This window comes from Aedes aegypti, chromosome 1 (assembly GCF_002204515.2).
Source record: "Aedes aegypti strain LVP_AGWG chromosome 1, AaegL5.0 Primary Assembly, whole genome shotgun sequence".
Lineage (NCBI taxonomy): Eukaryota > Metazoa > Arthropoda > Insecta > Diptera > Culicidae > Aedes > Aedes aegypti.
In genome coordinates, this window is record NC_035107.1 from 70754231 (window position 1) to 70776486 (window position 22256).

General features: G+C 37.1%; 1 protein-coding gene across 9 annotated transcripts in view; it reads left to right on the top strand.

The window, feature by feature from the left end:
- Nucleotides 1-863: 863 nt before the first annotated feature.
- Nucleotides 864-22256, top strand: part of LOC5569552 — a 473968-nt gene continuing 452575 nt past the window's right edge. For 8 of the 9 annotated variants that reach the window (XR_002499267.1, XR_002499268.1, XR_002499265.1 and 5 more), the window contains exon 1: nucleotides 864-1581. The gene's annotated coding sequence lies outside the window, so the exon portion shown is untranslated. The remainder of the gene's footprint in view (nucleotides 1582-22256) is intronic. The other variant, XR_002499270.1, reaches the window with a different exon arrangement.

The window sequence follows — 22256 nt, forward strand, 5'->3', positions numbered from 1 at the left end:
CGCGAAAAGGCTTGGTGTGAGTAACTTGGCACCCGCTTGATCGGATGAACGTACCAAATGAAATAGCAAAAAGTTTACTCGGAATCGAACAAGGTCTGATTTATTATGGTTTTCACTGACAAATCAAATGTATATTCATCAGCAATCTACCAGTTTGTGGTCAAAACCCCTTGAAAGCCAGAAATCAGCAATCTTTCAGGACAATAGCATTTTTCCCAAAATCACAATTGATTCTGAACAGCTCCGAAAACGTTCACGAGTAACCATAACTTCGTTTACTCGCGAGCACAACAGATGCAAGTAAATCAGCACTCTGAAGCTCGCGGGCATTTTGTTTTGTTTTTATTTCCGGCAGCCAAGTTTGCCACTTTCCATCACTGCCGAGAACCCAATAGCTGAGAATTCGGTATTTTACAATACCGTGTCTTGATACTCATTTAACCGAGTTTACCACAATCCATTTTTTTACTGGTGATGGATATGGATATAAATGGATATCTCGGTGAAAGTCTTACTGGAATTCGTTAAATAATCACCGAGATATCAGCAGTTGGGTTCTAGGCAAATCCGTTTACCGAGGTCGATTTCCAAATTCAGGTGTGTATGCTCTGATATATAGCGTTTTTTTTTTTCAATTACTTATCGACACACTCCTTACAGATAGCAAGTTTAACTTCCACGAACAATCTTCAGAGTGGAAATTCTCCTCGCACATGAATCACAACCGACACAGCGTTCTCCGTAATCAACACTCTCGACTTCTTTTCGCACAAAATCCTCTCCCTTTTCATCGTCTGCGAGTGAGTGAGTGAGTATTGTGAGAGCATTTGCTGCTGCGGCTGATGCCTTTTCCTGTACACCAAACAACCACCAGTATTGTTCGGTGTGGAGACCTGTCCAGTTCGCGGTGTCGTCCGGTTCGTTTGAAGAGACTACACACAATTTGGTGCATCCCAAAACAGAAGCTGAAAATTTGTGAAAATTTTTGGGTGAAATTTTCACTCCCCCCAATACGCGCGTCGCCCGAAAGTGTTTAATGGCAGGCGTCGGTACCGTCTCCTAGCTGCTATCACGTGTGTGAGAGGTGGAGTTTCACGGCGAAGGTTCGCTGTTCTCAGGTTACTTGGATGGTGGAAGGGTGAATGCATGTGCATTAATTCAGAGTGTGGTGTTAAAAAAAAATCGAAAATAAAGGTGCCTACTTGGATCAGGGCTCCCCGGTGTTTGTGTGATCTATTGTGAATCGAGTAGGCGAAGGTGATTAAAGTTTTTTAAGTAGGAAGAAAGGCATTGGTGTTTTCTCGGTGTCTAATGGAAGTGAAGGGGATTCAGCTTTAACAGTGTACTTCGGAAGATTGCTTATCGTGTTTCGTCTGTTCGAGTGCAAGTGTCTGTGTGGTGAAAGAGAGTACCAGCAAAGGGTGTTTGGGGCAGAGCAAGTAACGCACGTCTTTGATAAGAAAGAAGAAAATACCAACGGAGAGAACCGTGTCAATTAGAATACGTCCAATGCTACACAGTTCTGCGGAAGGCTTTGTGCACTTCCGGACATCGAGGTCGCCGTCATCAAGCCAAGAAGACGTGAGTTCCAATTAACTCGACCGAGACGAGAGTTGAGCTATTAACCATTCGCAAATTTCGCTTTCACACCATCTATGGGTTTCCCCAAAATTTGCCTCAAGTTTTCGACGAATATCTAGGCTCGCAGAAATGGCAATAATCGTCGCTTGACACAATAAACATCCATACAAAACCGAAAAGCAAAGAATCATGCGGGAATACAGTAGCAGAAGGGGAAGAAACTTTACTCGCCTTCACGGAAAAAATCGATTTTCCAATGTCCCTTTCTCCGTAGCCTTAGTTGGATGATCTAACGTGGAAGGGGGCAAACAATGTGCGTGCGATATATGGGGAAGTCTCCGTATCGCGAGAAGGGAGAAAAACTTTGACACATGGACGACAAGTTGATCAATTACTGCGGCATCGCGGCTTCACTGCCAGCGACAGTGAATCAAATTATCATCAAAATAGACGAAAAACAAACAACAAAGCAAGCTCGCTCACAACCGTTTGTCACAACTGTTGCGGATAAGGACACAATTAAAAGCAGAATTGTCATGACAATCACAGAGCGCAATATTGTTGTAACCTTTTCAACTCGCGAATAATCAGTAATTTTAAACACAAAACCTAATTTGTTTTATGGATGCTGTTTGATAATGTGTCAATGTTTACCAACACGGAGAAAGTTCTCGAAAATTGCAATGCGAAGCCCAGAAAATCGCCGCGCACGTTGTGATAGATCTTTGTCATATTCTGTTCAGGTGATGACAAACTCATGTTGCGGAATAAAATTGTTGCAACAAGAATAGGAGGTGACAATGTCTTTGTTGCTGCGTGTTGGGTGACAATTTATTCACTGGCCAGCGATGTAAACTTACATACATTACACGGAAGCAGCAGAAAGGGTTGCTGCTAGCCTTTCGCGAGAAACAGAATGTAAAAACGGGGTGCAGCTCCCGTCTAAGTAGGCTTGGGCGGCTGAACAGCAAGCAGCTGCGGTTCTAACAATAGAATGCAGGTTCGAAGCATGGATGCAGTGCTATACAATAAACAACTTTGCTGGCGATGTAAATACGTAAGGTCGCTCTATGTTGGTTGCGTAGCATGCGTCATGCTTGGAGGAATGGTGTCTTACGATTTTACTTCTCATGAGAAAAGGAGTGTTTGTTAGTATTCTCAAGTGCTCATAATTTTATTATACTACACTGTGGCAAAAAAACTTTATAGTTTCTTAAGGAATAATTATGATTTGGCGCCACAACGATTATTGTTGAAATTTTTAAGTTTTACTTATGATTTTGGTGAAGAATTTCAGTAATGAATTTCATAAGTCAATCAATGAAATTCGGTAATAAACACAATGATAATAACTCAAATCGAACTATCAATTGATAATGATGTTCGCCTTTTATTTCAGGCGTGCACAAAAATTGACATGTTTTGAAAACATGTGATCTGTTTTCGATTAACTTGTAGCCAACATCGAAAGCGGAGTAGTTCTTCTAGCGATTGCTATGATACATATATCAAGTAATTATTATTAAAGAATTCAAAGCTCTCACTTATGAAACTTATGATCCCATTTTCGAAATTTTTAAGCGTGCAATGAAACCATAATTTGGCGGGTTCATAAGTCTTGATGTATGGAAAACCTAAGCATTTTTGCCTCAGTGTAGATTGTTTATAAAAAAAAATGTTTTTCTACTTATCCTGTGCTACTTTTCCTTGAATGTGGCTTCCCCGAACGTCAGTTCTCCGAATGGCGACTCCACAAAAAGTAATTTCCCCGAAAAGTTTTTGATACACATAAATGTCGTAACCTCATACATTTCAGGACGGTTAACAATTGATAAGGTGAGCGTTAATAGTGGCTTTTAACGGTTCTGTAGGCCAATTTTGGCGCGTATTCTCTTCGAAGAAATAGAAATTTCCTTGCTGGTGAGCAATGGAAGAATGTTTCTTCTCTTCAAAATCTTCCAACCGTTTGTTTTTAGTTTTGATGTTTTTATGCGTTTTTTAAATTAAAATATATTTTAGAGTCCGCAGAAGATGGTTGAAGTAAATCGACCGAAACGTCCGGACAGTCAAGTAAACACAAATAACCCCTTCGAAAACAGTTCTAAAGGCTTCTGATTCGACATCATATCATTACGTTATTAACCTAATTGAAAAAGCTCAACATCTCCGTACCTAAAATTACATTAGTTCTAACTTTTGAACGTGGTTTTCTAAAATCTTGGTTTTTGTCGAAGCTTCTTCCACTTTAAATTTATCTCCGTAATTTTTAAGAGTAAGGAAATCTCGGAGGAATTCGGAGGGAATACTAGTTTCTACTCGTGAGAAATGCCCCGAGGAACTTTGGAGGATTTCTTGGAAAAACTCTGGATGATTTCCCGGAGGAAATCGATGGGAATTCTCGGAATAACTCCAGAAGGATTCCTAGTGGAACTCCGGACTGTTTCCAAGGAATTACTGGAGGATTCCTGGAGGAATTCCGATTACATTTTTGGAGGAACTATGTCGCAAATCCGAACGAATTCCCAAAGGATCTCCAAAGGAATTCCCGGAGGAGCTCCCAGTGGAGCCACCCAGAAATTACATCTTGAGATTCGTTTTTAAGAATTCCCCCGAAGTTTTCCCTGAAAAACTCCTCCCGTATTTTCTCCAGGAATTTGTCATGGGATTTCCAATAGCATTTCCAATTCCTCCCGGGTATTCGTCCAGGATTTTCTCTGAGGATTTCGCCCAGAAATTCATAAAGAAATTCTTATGAGGATTTTCTTCAGAAATTCTTCCGGGGATTTTTTTTTAGAGAATTCAAACCAGCTCTTTGGGGATTTGCAGCAGGAATTGCTCCGGAAATTTCCTCCAGGAATTTCTCTTGAGATTTATACAGGAATTTATCCGAGAATTTGCTCCAGGATTTTTTCGTAGAATTTCTCCTCCGGGAGTTTTCTCCACGAATTTCTGAGGGAGTTTTCAATAGTTATTACTCCGTGGATTTTGTCTAGAAATTCCTCGATGAATTTAATCTAGAAATTCTTTCAGGTATTCCTACCAGGAATTGTTCCGGATATTTCTTCAAAAAGCACGTCCGAGAATCTCCGGAGGATTTTTTAGATCAAATCACCAGAGGAGTTTCTGGATTAATTCTACGAATGAATTCTCTGAAAAAAAATCATCGAAAGAATTTCTGGAGAAAATCCTGAGTTCTTGAGGGATATCTTCGGAAAAATTCTTGGAGGAAATTTCCCGAGAATTTCCTGGTGCAAATCCCCAGAGATATTACTGGAAGAAATCTTCGGGTTATATTCTCTGAAAAAGTCTCCGCAGGAATTTCTGGAGAAAATCCTCGTAGGAACTTCCTAAACTTCCGGAAAAAGTCCGGGAGCAACTCCTCAGAGAAATTTCTGTAGAAAATCCTTTCTGAAGAAAATACGAATCCGAAGGGATTCCCTTAGCAAATCCCCAGAGTTATTCTTGCAGCAAATCCCCGGATAAGTGCCTGAAAGAAATCTCCAAAGAAATTGCTGGTGGAAATTCTGTTGGACACTTCTGGAGAACTTCAGTGGGCAGACTACGTGGTAGACTCTTCAAATATATTCCCGTACAAATTCTTGGTGGAATCCTTGAACGAATTCCGAAAGGATTCCCCGGAGAAAAGCCCTGATGATTCCTGGAGGAGTCCCCAAATGAATTGCCTGAGGAATCATTGGGAGCGAAATAAAAATTGTTCAAAAAACATCAGCGATGCAATATTGTTTTAGTTTTTGCTCTCCTCAAATGAGTAGGATAAAAAGACGATGGCAGTTTCAGCGAGCAAAATCCGAACTGATAAACAAACATGTGTCAAACCAGTTTTGGAACAGTTCAAATCTTGGTCCAAATCCGACAAAAAATGGACCACGTTCCTGTTCCAAAAAAATAGACCAGAAAACTGGCATAGAACAAAATTGGACCATTATTTGCAACACCTGTGCAAGCTCCAAATTCAAACATGGTCCAAAAATTTGAAACCAACCCGTGATTTGGACCACCGGTGAAGTCGCCCTAAATTGAAAATCGTCAATCAGGCATGCTACAAATTACCTGAAATGCAACGGCATTGTAATTTGTTTTATTTTTCTAAAATATTGCATTTATTACCAGTGCCACTTGGGTATAGTTGCACTACTAAGAGAAACTTTATTATATTAACCCAAAAATTGAAGAATTTTGAACTCAATAGCTTTTGATATATTATTCATAGGAAAAGTATCCAAGTTCTGTAAAACTTCGATTTTATTCCATGTTTTACCTGCGCCTGTGGAAAATAAGAAATAGTGCTACACCCCAACCTCTTTTAACGAGGGGTCGTAAAAAAAATCGGTCGTAAAAAAATCAGGGTTATAATTATGTTTTTGAAAAATGCAACATCTAGATGCGGAAATACTGATTCGACATATTCGGCAAAGTTGAAGCATGGGTTGAGAACTTTCCAAAATGGCCGTTCAAGTTTTCATATTTTGGTAATAGATGGCAACACTGCTCGATTGTTATCAAAAGAGCCAATTTTATGGGGGTGTGATATGCAAATACCAAGAAAATTTTAAAAATAACGATACCGAATGTTCACCAAAGTTGAAGGAAGTGTTGCGTGCCATACAGTCGGCCGAATCACAAATGTTCATGTGGCTGGCAACACTGTTTAAGAAGAATAAAGTAAAGATCAAAACCATCAAACTTCAGCGGAACAGAAAAATATAATGCTTAGGAACATAGCAATACTCTTCAACTGTAATCCAGTTTTTCATGAAGGGTTCAAAATTTTTTTCATAGCTGGCAACACTGCTTAAGTGAAACTGCGCCACCAGGCAGTACAAGTGTGTTTTGCGGATATCTCAGGATCCTGACCACTTAGAAAGATGGCGTCTTCCGCTAAGTTGTTCAGTAGCTCAAGCGCTATCATTATAAAAGTTATGAGATTCGAAAGTTTGCAACCAGGCGGCGCTAGTGAGCATTGAATGTTTATTTTGCGGATAGCTCAGGATCCTGGCCACTTAGAAAGATGGCGTCTTCGGCAAAATAGTTCAGTAGCTCAAGGACTATCATCATAAGAGCTATGCGATTCAAAATTTTGCCACCAGGTGGCGCTAGCGAGTATGAAACTTTTGTTTCGCGGATATCTCAGGATCCTGACCACTAAGAAAGATGGAGTCTTCGGTAAACTTGTTAAGTAGCTCAACTTTGCCCAAGACAACATGTCTATATAGTCGGGATTCTGATATATCCGCAAACTTAAAGTTTCATGCTCACTCATAATCTAGAGCTATCCAAAAAACAAAAATTATGTGCTCACTAGCGCCGCCTGGTGGCAGAATTTCAAATCTCATAGCTTTTATAATGATAATCCTTGAGCTACTGAACAACTCTGCCGAAGACGCTATCTTTCTAAGTGGTCAGGATCCGGAGCTATCCGGCAAAACAAAAGTTTTATGCTCACTAGCGCCACCTGGTGACGGAATTTTGAATCTCATAGCTTTTATAATGGTAGTGCTTGAGCTACTGAACAACTTTGCCGAAGGCGCCATTTTTCTAAGTGGTCAGGATCCGGAGCTATCCTCAAAACAAAAGTTTTATGCTCACTAGCGCCGTTGGTGGCAGAATTCCGCAATTAAATGACCACCATATGTTAGCCCTTGAGCTACTGAACAATTTTGCTGAACACAGGGTGTCCATCCATCCGGGAAATCCGGAAAAAGCGGGAAAAACCCGGGAATTACAAATGACCGGGAATAATACGGGAAATACACGGGAATTTGGAGATCACACCGGGAAATTGTGTATTTGTGTACAGACAGCTTCATTTTTTCAGCACAAAAAATATTCAAATCACGAAAACTTTTTTGTTTCTCAATATTTCTGCATAATTTTTCACAATTGAGAACTTTTCTATTCTTAGAATCATTACCGGTTTTGATCAATCCCAGATTCCTTGGGGGACCGACGCGTAGCTATAACCCATGAAAATATCTCAGGCTACATGCTGCATTCCCATTTTCGGTCATTTGCTTTTCAAAATTATACTTTAATTAGAGTCTGTTGCGAAAAAATGATACAAATCGGTGCAACTGTTTTTGGATGAGTAATGAGTAATGAGCTTTTATGTTTTTTGAAACACTCCGGCCGTACAAGGTCTTGAAACTTCAAAAAACTTTGTTTTGTAATTTTGATATTTATATGATTTTTTACAGAGAAAATTCTCATTGCCTAATATTTTATAGTCCACATTTTAGTTTTTTTTTATAAATTCACTAAACATAAAAGGACGACCAAATAAATTTTATATGAGAAGTGTCGGTCCTTCAAGAAATACCGGAATATCTTAAAAACCAGATAATCAATTGTCAATGCCGATACAGATTAATATAGAATAGAGTTTTTTTTTAGAATTTGTAAATATTGTGAAAAAATGGTGCAAAAAAAAAATGGAGATGAACCAGCCACGGGCTGAAAATCTCCCTAATAAAGCTAATAATAATAATAGAAAAACAAAATTCGTCAAAACAACAAACATGTTATCGCGATTTGAATATTTTTTGTGGTTAAAAAAAATAAGCTGCCGGTAGAAAGGTTAATTGAGATTCTTGAAATATTTCTAGGAACGGATTTAGGGATTCTTGACAAGGTTCTTTATGATATGCTTGTTAGATTTCCATTTCGATTCATTACAATCTTTGAATGAGATTTTTGCTGAAATCCTAACGGTAATCGAGTCAATAGTTGAACAGTTTCTCAAAAGTTCTTTCTGACACTTTAAAGTTTATAAGTACAATGCTAATAAGGTTTTTAGATATTCTAGAAAATATGCTTGTATGATTTTTTAAAATTCTTGAACGTTGACGAAAAGTTGAGCCAAAAGAATATATATCTTGGTGGATCTACTGAAGTCATGGACAGACTCATTATGAATTTTCGTTGGCGGATTTCTAGGGTTGTTACGACACTGATTCTGGACTAATTTTGCTATCAAGGACTGACAAATTCCTTACGTAGCCTTTACGAGATTTTGTATAGATTTTGGCAGATTTATAGTTTTATTTTTATTATTCCCAACAAATTACTTGTAAGATTATTTATGAATTCATATCAAGACCTTCGGGGATGAATAAATAGCGAGGTAGTTTAGGTATTCTTGCTCTGATTTTGTGATGTTCTTCATTAGATTCTTGGCTAAATCAATGATATACTGCTTAAGTGATGCATGTTTTTTATTTACGACAAAAATTTCAACCAGCCTAATAAGAGAACAAGTAAATGTTAGACATACTGTCCCAGTTAGGGTTACCATATTTGCTCTTACCGGAAAGAGTACATTTTTCGAACTCTATAAAAAAGTACTTAAGAGTACACTTAACCTAATAGCTTAATATTTTGAAAATTCTTTTTTTACTAACGGGTTTATCTAAATTTACTTGTTTTGATCATTTTTGTATTATTTTTTAATCTCAAGTAGTTGCTCACATTATCTTTAACCCGTATAGGCCTGAGTGAAAGCAAAAAATACTAAAACATTCACCGCTCAGTGAATATTTAACGGATTCAAATAGTTTTTTGTCAGTATACTGGCCCACATATCTAGTTCCTAAAGTGGCCAAAGGATCTCGGGAATGCTCCTGTGGTCGGAGATTTTCTGGTAAGTCACTGGGTCAGGTCGGGTAAAAAAGGGCAATTTTTTGGGACACGCCAAGTTATCTTCATTTATTTGCAATGGCAATAATTTTGAATTGCATAAATCATTAAGATCTGATATTTAACACTATTACTAAATAGGTTAGGACCGTTTAGGATGTAATGGATGTGGCCAATCGGACTTCATGCCCTGAAGAACCGGCTATAGATTTGTAGGATACTAAACTGGTTCAATTCTCTAACAGGAGAGATCAAACAAAATAGTTTACTGAAATGTGTTCCCATAAGCTTGAAACATATGTTTAGATTCAAACTGGCCACTTTGTCGTAAATTTGAGGCGTCCTGGGGACCTGATATGGTAAATTTAAGGACCAACCAAAAGCAGGACATATGCTTATCCAATTCAATCGTTTCTGGACAGGTTTACGTTGATGCGATTTTCTTCAAATTCCTTGATATAGTGGCCACATCATAGCCGATTCCGGAAATTATCTTTGACTTGAAATTTGCCTTCCTTCAGGGGCACAGAAGTAAAGCGACCTTTTCAGCCGACCTGACCCAGTAACCCACCTGAATAACTCCGACCATAGGAATATTCCCGAAATCCTTTTGCCACTTTTAGAAACTAGATATATGTGCCAGTATACTGACAAAAAATAATTTAAATCCGTTAAGTACTCGCCAATCGGTGAGAGTTTTAGTTATATTTCTTTCACTCAGGCCTAATGACATTGATTCTAGGTGAATAGATTTGTTCAGTCGTTTTTTTCATAATGACACATATCATAAAGGGGCCCAGATAGCCGTAGCGGTAAACGCGCAGCTATTCAGCATGACCAAGCTGAGGGTCGTGGGTTCGAATCCCACCGGTCGAGGATCTTTTCGGGTTGGAAATTTTCTCGACTTCCCAGGGCATAGAGTATCTTCGTACCTGCCACACGATATACGCATGCAAAAATGGTCATTGGCATAGTAAGCTCTCAGTGAATAACTGTGGAAGTGCTCATAAGAACACTAAGCTGAGAAGCAGGCTCTGTCCCAGTGGGGACGTAACGCCAGAAAGAAGAACATATCATAAAGAAAGCCTTTCGAGTTTTGGCAATTTTATAGTCTATCAATTATTTTTTTAGTACTTAGCAAGAATGTTCTATACCAAATGTAGAACAATATTGGTTTGTACAGTATACTAGAACTGAGAAGAGTGCTTTTTCAAACCTTGGATCTGAAAAGAATCTCGAGTATTGTCATTAAATTAAATTTTTCTAGGGAATTGTTGAAGAAATATAGAAGACGTAAGCTTGATTAGTTTAATAGTTTATTTTCGTCTTTTAGGCACTATATTTTAAAGTTAAATCCTTCCATTCTCACAGCTGTGTTCAACCATTGGACCATCGGGAAACGACGTTCTAATAAAAGTGCCTGAGCAAAAATTGTTCCCAATAGTTCAACTAAATCGATAATCAATAATGAACTATAAACTAAAAATCAATAGTTAGCTAATTACTTAACAATAGTTTTACCGTTAGGTCACTTATATCTATAATTAGTGAGATATATGACCTTATGAATACTTGCTGATAATTATTGAGCGAATCGTACCAATTCGAATCAGCTATAATTTAACAAAAATCGTTGGATTCCTGTTTTCATGGGAAATTTCTGGTTTCTTCATAATATTATTTGATTTGTTCGGCAATCGTCAGTTATAACTAGAAAAGAGTATAATTTTGCCCATTTAGCAAAAAGAATAGTACACAATTTTTGAAGACAAAAAAAAGTACATGTACTCTAAAAAGAGTACGTCTGGTAACCCTAGTCCCAGTGCATCCAACATGAGTTTCAACAGATAAATATTTTCTTCAGGAACCAGCCATAAGCCATATCTACCCCATAGTTTCGAAGACATTCTTAAACGGTAATGGGTTAGCTATTGAACTTTACTATTTTATGGAAATATAGTCTTAATTAAGATGCACCGAGCAAAAAATCTCTTTGAACTTCCCATAGATTCTAGGAGGTGGACGGTCTTTTAAATATTTCAACAAATTGTGTGTATCTTTCTGTCCAAAACTCCTTCGAAATTCAAACCATTTTGAGATCACAATATTTTATAATTTTAATCAAAAAATAATACATAAAACAGTTAGATCAAGTACTCCAAATTTGACCATTTTGTATTTAAAAACAAAATAGAAAATATTAAATCAAGAATCATTTATCAATCCGTTTTTTACCTTTTTGGCATCCGGGAAAAATCCGGGAAACGGAAAACTGATTTTGAATGGACACCCTGTGAACATCATGATTCTCTATTTTGAATACTTTTTAAGATAATGATCGTTTATAAAAACGGTCGTTAATCTGAATTTCGGTCGTAAAAAAGTGGTCGGTAAAAAACGGTCGTAAAAAGAGGTTGGAGTGTACTACACTGCCCATGTTCGCATTGTCGACATAAGCACCAATATGACCAAAGATATTTTTTTCATTGCTACGCTTTCTTCAATTAATGATACACTCGTAAGACATGCGAACGGCACTATCTGTTCGAAACAGGAAATAATAGTGAATTACAGTTAACATTTTATTGTAGTGAGTTTCGTAGCTGAATTTCAAAGAACTTATTCAACTTATTTTTAAAGAAGGTTAATCATCATTGATATACACATCATCATCTGTTTCTGTTCGGGATGAACCACTGCGACCAGTTTTCTTTGATCTTTTGTGGTATACCCGTGTCCTTTGTTTAGTGCATGTCGTTCTACTCCATTACTTTTGAGAAATAATGAAGTTGTCGTTTTTTATACAAATATCATTCTTTACAATTTTGCATAGAGCCTCTTTAGAAAAAGATACCGCTATTTATATTTTTTGGAGAAAACAATTTATCACCATTAAACTCTCAAAAGCGCGCCCCTTAATCAGGTTCGGCCACTAAGCTGGTTGAATGATACTGATTTTGACCATGCATCGGTACTCGAGCGTACCAAATTGTTGGTTCTACTTATAAGGTTCAAAGTCGTTTTTTGTTTAACTATATGAGTAAACGTGGTTTACGACTTAAGCCATGGTGAAGAAATCGACCCTAAGTAATATATCACATCTATGAAAATGACCATAAGCTGGATTGTGAGAACTTCGGAGCAATTACTATTCCAACTTACTTACATAGCCATAGCCATGTGTGGTCGAGGATCTTTACGAAATAGTAAAAAAATGTGTGTGACCACTATACGATAAAGTTAGTCGCGTAGAGCTATGGAAGATCATAGTTGAGACCAGTACTCTTGGGGAACTTAAAATATCAATAAGAACGACAATGCATGGAATCTCGCTGGAGACTACAATAAGTAATGGGTTTAAATTGCAATTGTTCAATATTTCGTCACGATTTTCAACAGATCCCGACAGTTTATTTGCTTCGTTGATATGGATATTGTCGACCAAACATTTGGAAATGACGACTGCAAAAATCGGACAAAGACAAATTTCATTGCTGGACAGGACAAAGTACGCATTGGCCGTAAGAACCTGGATTTTATCGCAAACTGAACCCAGACATAGATAGCCTTACTTTATGGCCACTGACATTACTACAAGGCTTAGAAGGATTCTGAATGCTAAGATAGGCCTCACGTCTGTAGGTTTTCCAATACCTCGCGCGGAAAAAGTAAACATCGCGATTCCAATATCCACCACATACGCACACTGCAACCCATGTGTGTGCTGTGCACTCGTTATAGCGATGTCTTCAAACGAATATCAACGGATGAATCAACATTGACTGTTTCATGGAAGTTTGCTTTACAACCGCGGCAGACTACGACGACGATGAATTTAAAGGTTAAGAAAACATGCAGGAAAATGAAGAACTGTTCGATTACAGCAGTTCCTTCGAATGCGCGTCTGACAGTTATTGTAATTTCTCAGTTGTATTCAAAAGAATAGAGTAGGCCTTCCTTAGCCTAGCGGTTAGAGTCCGCGGCTACAAAGCAAAGCCATGCTGAAGGTGTCTGGCTTCGATTCCCGGTCGTTCCAGGATATTTTCGTAATGGAAATTTCTTTGACTTCCCTGGACATATAGTATCATCGTGCCTGCCACAAGATACCAATGTTAGTCAAATGTTCTATCAACATTGAACTTGATGCGTCACTCTATTTGAATTAGTGGAATACGTGGTGGCAAAGCCATGCGCGTAAATCGAGCGATTACTGTAGCTCACAAATCAGCGTAAAAGAACTTCTTGATGCGGTGTTATAAACAACCTTGTTCGGTCCGTGTGTGAAGGAAGCCTATTTCCATTGGATGTTTCCTCGCTACTGTTGATCTATGGATATAGTGGTAGATCTAAATGTTCGCTCTGATTGATGTGCTGGTGCTGGTGGCGCTGCTACCTTCTGTGTCTACCGCGGACGGAGAAGAATCCGGAATGGAGAGCATCAGACAGACGAAAATGGAAAACAGAACTCGAATCAATACCTTGCTTGTTGGTTTCTAATTTTTCAAGTGTTCTGTCTGTCGTAACACGCGCCAAGTGGAAACAGCCAGATCCCGCGTTTGGACCGACGAAATAGGGTCCTAAAACCCTATTTCAATTGATATACCGCACCTCTTGATTTAAACTAAAATTTTAGGTGATTTTTATGTTTGTGTAGCTTTCAAAATGTCAGATAAGAATATTCTGCCTTTGACGTTTTTGTCAACAAAAGAAACGTCGTATTTGTACGATAGTGGCAAGGTTTAAATTTTGACTGAAATATAGTTGTTAGAACCCTATTACGACGGTTACGTAATAGAGCGAACAGATGGCGCACAGGGTGAGTTTATAGGACACGGGAGTTTTTGATTTGATGAGTTAGCCGATATGAAACACGGGAATGTCAATTAAAGTCGCTCTGGTTCGACGCGGGGTACGGCTTCAGGGATGAAGGGATGAGTCAGTAGGTAAATGCTGGTTAAAGTGATTGATCGGCCCGAACCGGGGGTTCAATTAGTTTAATGAATATTCATTTTATCTGATGTTTAATAAGAGCTAATGGACCTGTTGGGATGTTGGTTATAACCAGCTAATGTAGTTTGGCATGAAAAACAATATTAAAACGATTTATCGAACTGTTGTTATGTTATGTATCGTACAGGCAGTGTCTCTCACTTATAGCTCTTTGAAACAATCATGATCCGCAGCACATCATGAGAGTCTGTGTATCGTCTACTGCTACCCCAGACAACCAGAAGTTGCATGAAAGTTCACGTAATAACTCGTTTATTTATGCAAACTTTATCAAAACCGCAAAACACGGTGGATAAAATCGTCAGATTGATGATTTTCCTCGCATAAAACACTTTTTTCTGAGTTCATTTGTACATTTTGTTTCGTCCCGTACACTCGTACAAAGTAAGTCGAATCAATCCGTAGCAGCTGTGAAATCAACATTTGTTATCATAGGATAAGTCGCATAAGACCACAAGTTAGTTCGGTAGAAAATTTACGTTCTCGCATTGTATGATATTATTCATCACATAATGTATGCACGTATATCGCCTCCACTTTTATACGTATAAGGCCTTTTCGCGACATCATATAAGTGAAATTTTGCACATACAAAGCCTCCAGGTCATTTCGTTATACGTACATTTTGGTTGTCTGGGACAGCTTTGAATCTATCGGGGGGATAACGATGCATGATAACACCCATCTAAACAAGCTCCAAACCTGGATGGTGTAGAGACGCCAAAACAAGTCTTACTTTTATGCTGTTCGGAACAAGAGTGACATTTATTATCCTCGCAACCTAGAGACTTCTATGTCCCAGCCTACTACATCTCTCTTTGTCTTTAATAAAAGTGAAATACTTAGTTGACCTAATTTCTAGATTTATATCTCTGATTTTGTATGTCAATTTGAGTTGCATCTCCAGCTGCAGTCTGCCATGGACATTCTTTTCCATATCCTTAGGATCAATAACCATTACCATTCTGATTTTCTTCATCGTGTTTGACACTGCGTATCTAGCATAAGTCGTAATCGTTCGCCAATCGCCATGCTGTGTTTTTCCGAAGTATATCATGACCGAGTGAAGATAACATAACTACCCAGACAACCAGAAATCGCATGAAAGTTCACGTTATAACTCGTTTATTCATACTAATTATATCAAACTCGCAAAACACCGTGGATAAACTCGTCAAATTGATGAGTTTCCTCGCATAAAACACTTTTTTCTGAGTTCATTTGCACATTTTGTTTCGCCTCGTACACTCGTACAAAGTAAGTCGAGACAATTCGTAGCAGCTGTCAAATCAACATTTGTTATCATAAGTTAAGTCGCATAAGATCACAGGTTAGTTCGGTGGAATATTTAAACACTCGCATTGTATGTTATTATTCATCACATAATATATGCACGCATATCACCTCCACTTTTGTACGTAGAAAGCCTTTTCGCGACATCTTATAAGTAAAATTTTGCACATATAAAGCCTCCAGGTGATTTCGTTATGCGTACATTTTGGTTGTCTGGGTAGCGTAACATTTGAAAAGGGCCTATCTGCAAAACGTAAACATTGAGAAATTCTCAATTGAAGATTCCATACCATATTTATATTTCTATTTTAAACCCATTCGCATTTTTACTAGTTTCATACCTGTGTTCGACACCCATTAAAGTCTGTTGCGTGGCCCATTATGTTTCTAATCTCAAATAACACAACAACTCGTAAAAATTGTTGAATTCAAACATCATCGACAGATAGGCCCTTTTATGAATCTTCAAATCAGTTAGGCCCTTTCTGTTAGGCCCTTTGATTGAACATGGTTTCAGTTAGGCCCTTTTATAATTTGCTAATTTTATTGATTTTTGAATTGGTTTGCATAAATCTTGAACAAAATTTAGCGATTATGTAAAAAAAACACTATATAATAGCTAAATATTGGAAAATTTCGGTTGAAGATTCAGTACCATATTGATTATTCCTATTTCAAACCCATTCGCTTTTTACTAGTTTCATACTTGGGGAAGATCTAAAAATGACGTCCATCGTTTTTCGGGATTTCTAGAACCCTTCTACCCCCTCTGTCACGCTTTTTCTAATACCCAATCCATGCACTGTCACATTTTCGTACATCCCCCCATTGGAGGAGGCCCCAATTGATGGACGTCATTTTCGGATAACCCCTTGTGTTCGACACTTATAATGGTCTATTACGTGGCTCACAACGATTTGAATTTGAAATAGCACAACAACTCGTAAAAATAGTTTAATTCAAACATCATCCGCAGATAGGCCCTTTTACGAATTTTCAAACCAGTTAGGACCTTTTTGAATTTGCTAATTTTATTGATTATTGAAGTAATTTGCATAATTCTTCGACAACATTTAATGATTATGTGAGAAAACAACACAATATCATACAAGCTAAATATTGGAAACTACTCTATACAAAATCAGCAATATATTGATTATTGATATTTCAAACCCATTCACTTTTTTTTACTAGTTTTATACTTTGTTTAGACACTCATTATGGTTTATTACGTGGCCCAGAACGTTGGTAATCTCAAATAGCATGACGACTCGTGTAAATGGTTGCATTCAAATATCATCAGCAGTTAGGCCCTTCAATGAATCTTCAAATCAGTTAGGCCCTACGATTGGACATGGTTTCAGTTAGGCCCCTCCAGTTAGGCCCTTTTATTAAACATAGTTCCATTTAGGCCCTTTTGGAATTTGTTGATTTTATTGCTTATTGAAGTGATTTTCATAGTTTTTAAATAAAATAAAGCGAGAGAAAAACAATGTAATAGCTAAATGTTGGATATTCTCGGTTGAAGGTTCAGTACCTTATGGGTTCATTCATTTATTTCATAACGCTGAAAATGACCATTTTTGACACCCACCCACCCCCTCGTAACACATTTTGTATGAATATTCTACAAATTTTGTATGTGCCGTAACATCATGAAGACGCCCACCCACCCCCTTCAGCGTTATGAAATTTGTGAATGAGCCCTATTGACTATAACTATTTCAAACCCATTCACTTTTTTACTTGTTTTATACTTGAGGGCCTTCCTTAGCCGAGCAGTTTAAGTCCGTGGCTACAAAGCAAAGCCATTCTGAAGGTATCTGAGTTCCATTCCCGGTCGGTCCAGGTTTTTTCGTAATGGAAATTTCCTTTACTCTCCTGAATATAGAGTACCTTCGTACTTATCACACGATAAACGAATGCGAAAATGGCAACTTGTCAAAGAAAGCTCTCAGTTTATAACTGTGGAAGTACTCATTGAACACAAAGTTTAGAAGCAGGCTCTGTCCCAGTGAGGACGTTAATGCCAAGAAGAAGTATAAGAAGAATTCTTGCAGGGCTGTTACAAAAACAATCGAATTTGTTTTTGTGAAAATCGCGTATTTTGGAACTCGATCCACAACTAGAGGCAACAAATAAAAATTAACAAATAAAAATTATTCAAAATTTTTAATGTAATTGATTTTTTTTCAGGATAAAAAATCAGTTTTTCAACTAACTTCGCATTAAGATTATGATAAAACTACTAAAATAGAGAATGGGCTTGAAATAGGAATCAATAAAGTACTGAATCTTCAATAAAGAATTTTTAATAATCAATGTTGATTTTCTCACATACCTAATCGATTGATTTTGATCTAAAACTTTGAAAATCACTTCAATAATCAATAAAATTAACAAATTCCAAAAGGGCCTAACTGGAACTAAGTTTAATAAAAGGGCCTAACTGGAGGGGCCTAACTGAAACCATGTTCAATCAAAGGGCCTAACTGAAAGGGCCTAACTGAAAGGGCCTAACTGGTTTGCAGACTCGTAAAAGGGCCTATCTGCCGATGATGTTTGAATTCAATCAATTTCACGAGTTGTTTAAGATTTAAAACGTTATGGGCCACCTAGTAGACTATTATGAGTGTCGAACACAAGTATAAAACTAGTAAATAGGAGAAAGGGTTTGAAATATGAATAATCAATATAGTACTGAATCTTCAATAAAGAATTTTCAATATTCAATGTTGATTTTCTCACATAATCGATTGATTTTGTTCGAAAACTTTGAAAATCTATTCAATAATCAATAGAATTAACAAATTCCAAAAAGTGTAGAACTAGCCCTCGTGTGTTAAAATACACTCAAATAAAGATTAAAAAAAAAAAAAAAAAAAAAAACAAATTCCAAAAGGGCCTAACTGGAACTATGTTAAATAAAAGGGCCTAACTGGAGGGGCCTAACTGGTTTGAAGACTCGTAAAAGGGCCTATCTGCCGATGATGTTTGAATTCAACATTTTTTACTAGTTTTTATGTTATGTTAGATTTAAAACGTTACGTGGCCCAGTAATAGACTATGAGTGTCGAACAAAAGTTTAGATAGCAATGAGTCTAAAATAGTAACAATCAATATGTTACAGAATCTTCAATCGAGCATTTCTCAATTTTTACGTTATGCTGATAGACCCTTTTCAAATATTTCACTAGGTTCCATTATGTGAGAAAAACGCTATACAATGGCTAAATATTGAAAAATATGGAGGAAAATTAAAAATGCACGGAAGGGCCAATCTGATTTTGATGGAAATTTTCAGTTAGGCCCTTTTATGACCAGTTAGGCCCTCTTAGTTTTATCATTTTCAGATAGGCCCTTTAAAATTTGAATAAAATTACCATTAATAATGCATTTTGCATGCCCGTAAGAGTATGTAGGAGTAATTTACGTAAAAAATGATACGAATAATGAATAATCAAGTTTGTTTACATTTTGCAGTTAGGCCCTTTTCAAATGTTACGCTCAAACCATTTGTTTCTCGTTCATGTTACTCAACGTTGACACTTGTGCTTTTCTAAATTTGAGGGGAAAGAAATATGAGTAGATACACTAACATGTAACATTCAATTATATATTTGTCTGATACTTCGCTGCCTATTAGTTTCTCAATGTAAATAGAGAAATCCTTACAACTGCTTCGGATTCACGCTTTCCATTTGCTTCGCCAGTGCTTCATGTTTCCATACCGTGCAGCATCAATACCCGGACACTTAAGCTGTCACGAATGTTTAAAATCCGTTTTGGATAGGGTATCTTCAAAAGCGATGAAAGTGTTGTTATGCAACGAATTCTTTCATGTTTAACCTAAGCAAAAATGATCAATTTTCAGATTAAATTGAAGAATTTACTATAAAAATGATTAAAACAATGCAGCATGTCTTGTCCTTAAATCCGGACACCATCACAAATTATGTCTGTAAATCCGGACACTTGTGAATCAAAATCCGGACAGCTATTTATTAGCATACTATTAAAAAATAACTGATTGTAAAACTCATTAAATCAACTGAATTTATCACGCTCTTTCAAATTGGAGCAATGCGTATGTTTTTCAATAGCTTTAACACACAACAATGTAAGCAAATGTGTGGTTTGCTTACCTGGACTGAGACGTCTGTGGGTTGAACTGCACCAACCACTTATTGGTTCAAATTTTTCACGTAAAATGACGCTCTGTCATGTTTTATCATTAATCTCACTTGTATTGGTTGTCTTAAAAGTATTCTTCCGGTTTTACTGGTGAATTATGTTCTTACACCTTACAAACACAATATTCGATTTCAATGTCCGGGTTTAAAAAACTTGGCTCCAGTTCCGGACAGCCTCTTTCTCAAGACCTTTTCACTGTTTCAAACGCGTGTTTGCTCCATATTTGTGTAATCCTGTGTCGGTAAACTCTTGAACAATCACTTCGTGCACAATTATGTTACAATCAATACATTAGCAGTATAATTTCACAACCAAACGTTGTGAGTGCGTTCGTTGACGCTATCAACAAAAACACTTGCACCGCGTAGAAATGACGTTCAACTGGAGCTACTTTTCTGTTTTGTTAATTTTAATTGATATAAAATGGTAACTAGATGATAAATAAATTTCAAACGATTAGCGTTGTTCAAGCAAAAGTTATTATATAAATACAACATGTTAACATATTAATTCTGCCTTAAATTAACGAATATAATCATAGTGTCCGGATATTGGTGCCGTCCGGATTTTGATTCACCACGGTATATCCGCTCTTCACTACACTTCTTCATTATTTTTTTCTGCAAACCTAAATTGGTGTCTTGATTCAATCATGCTGAAATCAAACTAAGGTGTCTATTTTATTTGTTGGATATGTTTCTCGTTTTTATCTTGTTCGAGTTTCACTTTATATTATATTTTTCTCTTTCAAATAAAGATTATTTATTCAGAACACAATTTATTATCTTTTGATATAACTTCAGATTTGTTATTCTTTCACATAAATGGACCATGATTATGTTATCCTCTTCATTGCTTACGGAGAAGTAGCCCGGAATCTTGTTAGACATTCCCTTTATTCTCTATTGATTTACCATTAGTTGATTGGGAGATTTATTGTGCTTCTTTATTTCTTTCTAGATACTCAAAATTTCCAAATCACTCTTATAATATTTTTTTTCTATAAAAACGGACCAGGATTGTCATCCGCTTCGTTTCATGTAAGACTGAACAGTAGCAATTTTACCATGTTTTTTTTTTCAAGAAACGGACTGGATGATGCGTGATATTCCTACGGATCTCTTATGAACATGACCGAATATTCACGAACACCCTATGTTCTTTTCCCAGAAATGGACCAGCATTATTTTATCCTCTACATTTCTTATGGAGAAGTAGGCCAGAATCATTCAAAATGTTCTCTTTACTCTCTACTTAGTGACTAAGAACGAGTCGGACGATTAGTGTTATTCCTGCATTTCTTCCTAGAAATGGCCCGAATTTTCACAATCTCCCTACGTTCTTGTTACATAAAAGGACCAGGATTTCTATCCTCTTCGTTTCTTATGGAGAAGTAGACGAGAATCAGGTGTTCCCTTTACTCTCTACTGTTTGATAAAGAGCGGACCTGACGATTTGAGTTATTCCTTCATATCTTTTTGAAAATGGGCCGAATTTCCACAATCTCCCTAATTTCTTTTTTTCAGAAACAGACCAGGATGACTATCCTCTTTGTTTCTTCCGGAGAAGCAGACCGGAATTACATTTAGTATTCCCTTTACTCTCTACTGTTTATTAAATGCTGCAACTGGAAAGTTCACAATATTCCTTCATTTCATTATTGAAATGGACCGAACTTTTATATCCCTATCTGCCATTTGCAAAGAAAGACCATAGTAATTTTTGTACACCAAAATTAATTGACGAATTATCCTCACATCACGCATCGTACTTAAAATTATTTTCAATATACTCCTGCAATCGCATTGAAGTACTAATTTCATATTATTTTTGTTATGAGCAATTCTCGCTGAAACCAGGCCGCCATCGGCACCCATCGTTAGAATTCCAATTTTATGTCTCTGATCGCTAGCTTTCGATAAAACTTAAGGGTGGTCCTTTTTGTTTTCTCAAATTGGTGGACCCCTCGTACGCCAGCTAGCTAAACAGTTTGCAAAAAAGCCCATTTTTTGATAAATCTTGGGTATTTCTTCACGTGATATGTCTCATATTTCCCTTGGAACACATACCAAACTTAATGGCATCGTATAGAGAAAGAATATAGCTTTCATTTGAAGTTAAAAAAAAATCCGGCGGCCATTTTGAATTTGGCCGCCATCTTGAATTTTGTTAGAAAAATCGTTTTTTCACCATTAGCGCACCGCTCGTTTTGAATTCTGAGATCACCATCAGAAAGCTGAGGAAAAATTGCGTAAGATAGGCTACAGAAACTAGGTGTGCAATGGTATTTACCCTATGAAATGAACGATTTTCTAAAACATGTTCCACGATTTTGACGTATATGGCGAGTGCAATCAATGCAAACATCATTTTTTGTACAACAAAGATACAAGTTTTCAATAGTTGGTGTATTTTTCGAGTCAGATGAAGAATAGGAGTATTATTTTGAGTGAAAAAATCTGGCGGCCATCTTGGATTTTGACGCCATCTTGGTTTTAAGTAGTAGAATGAGTTTTCACCTTGAT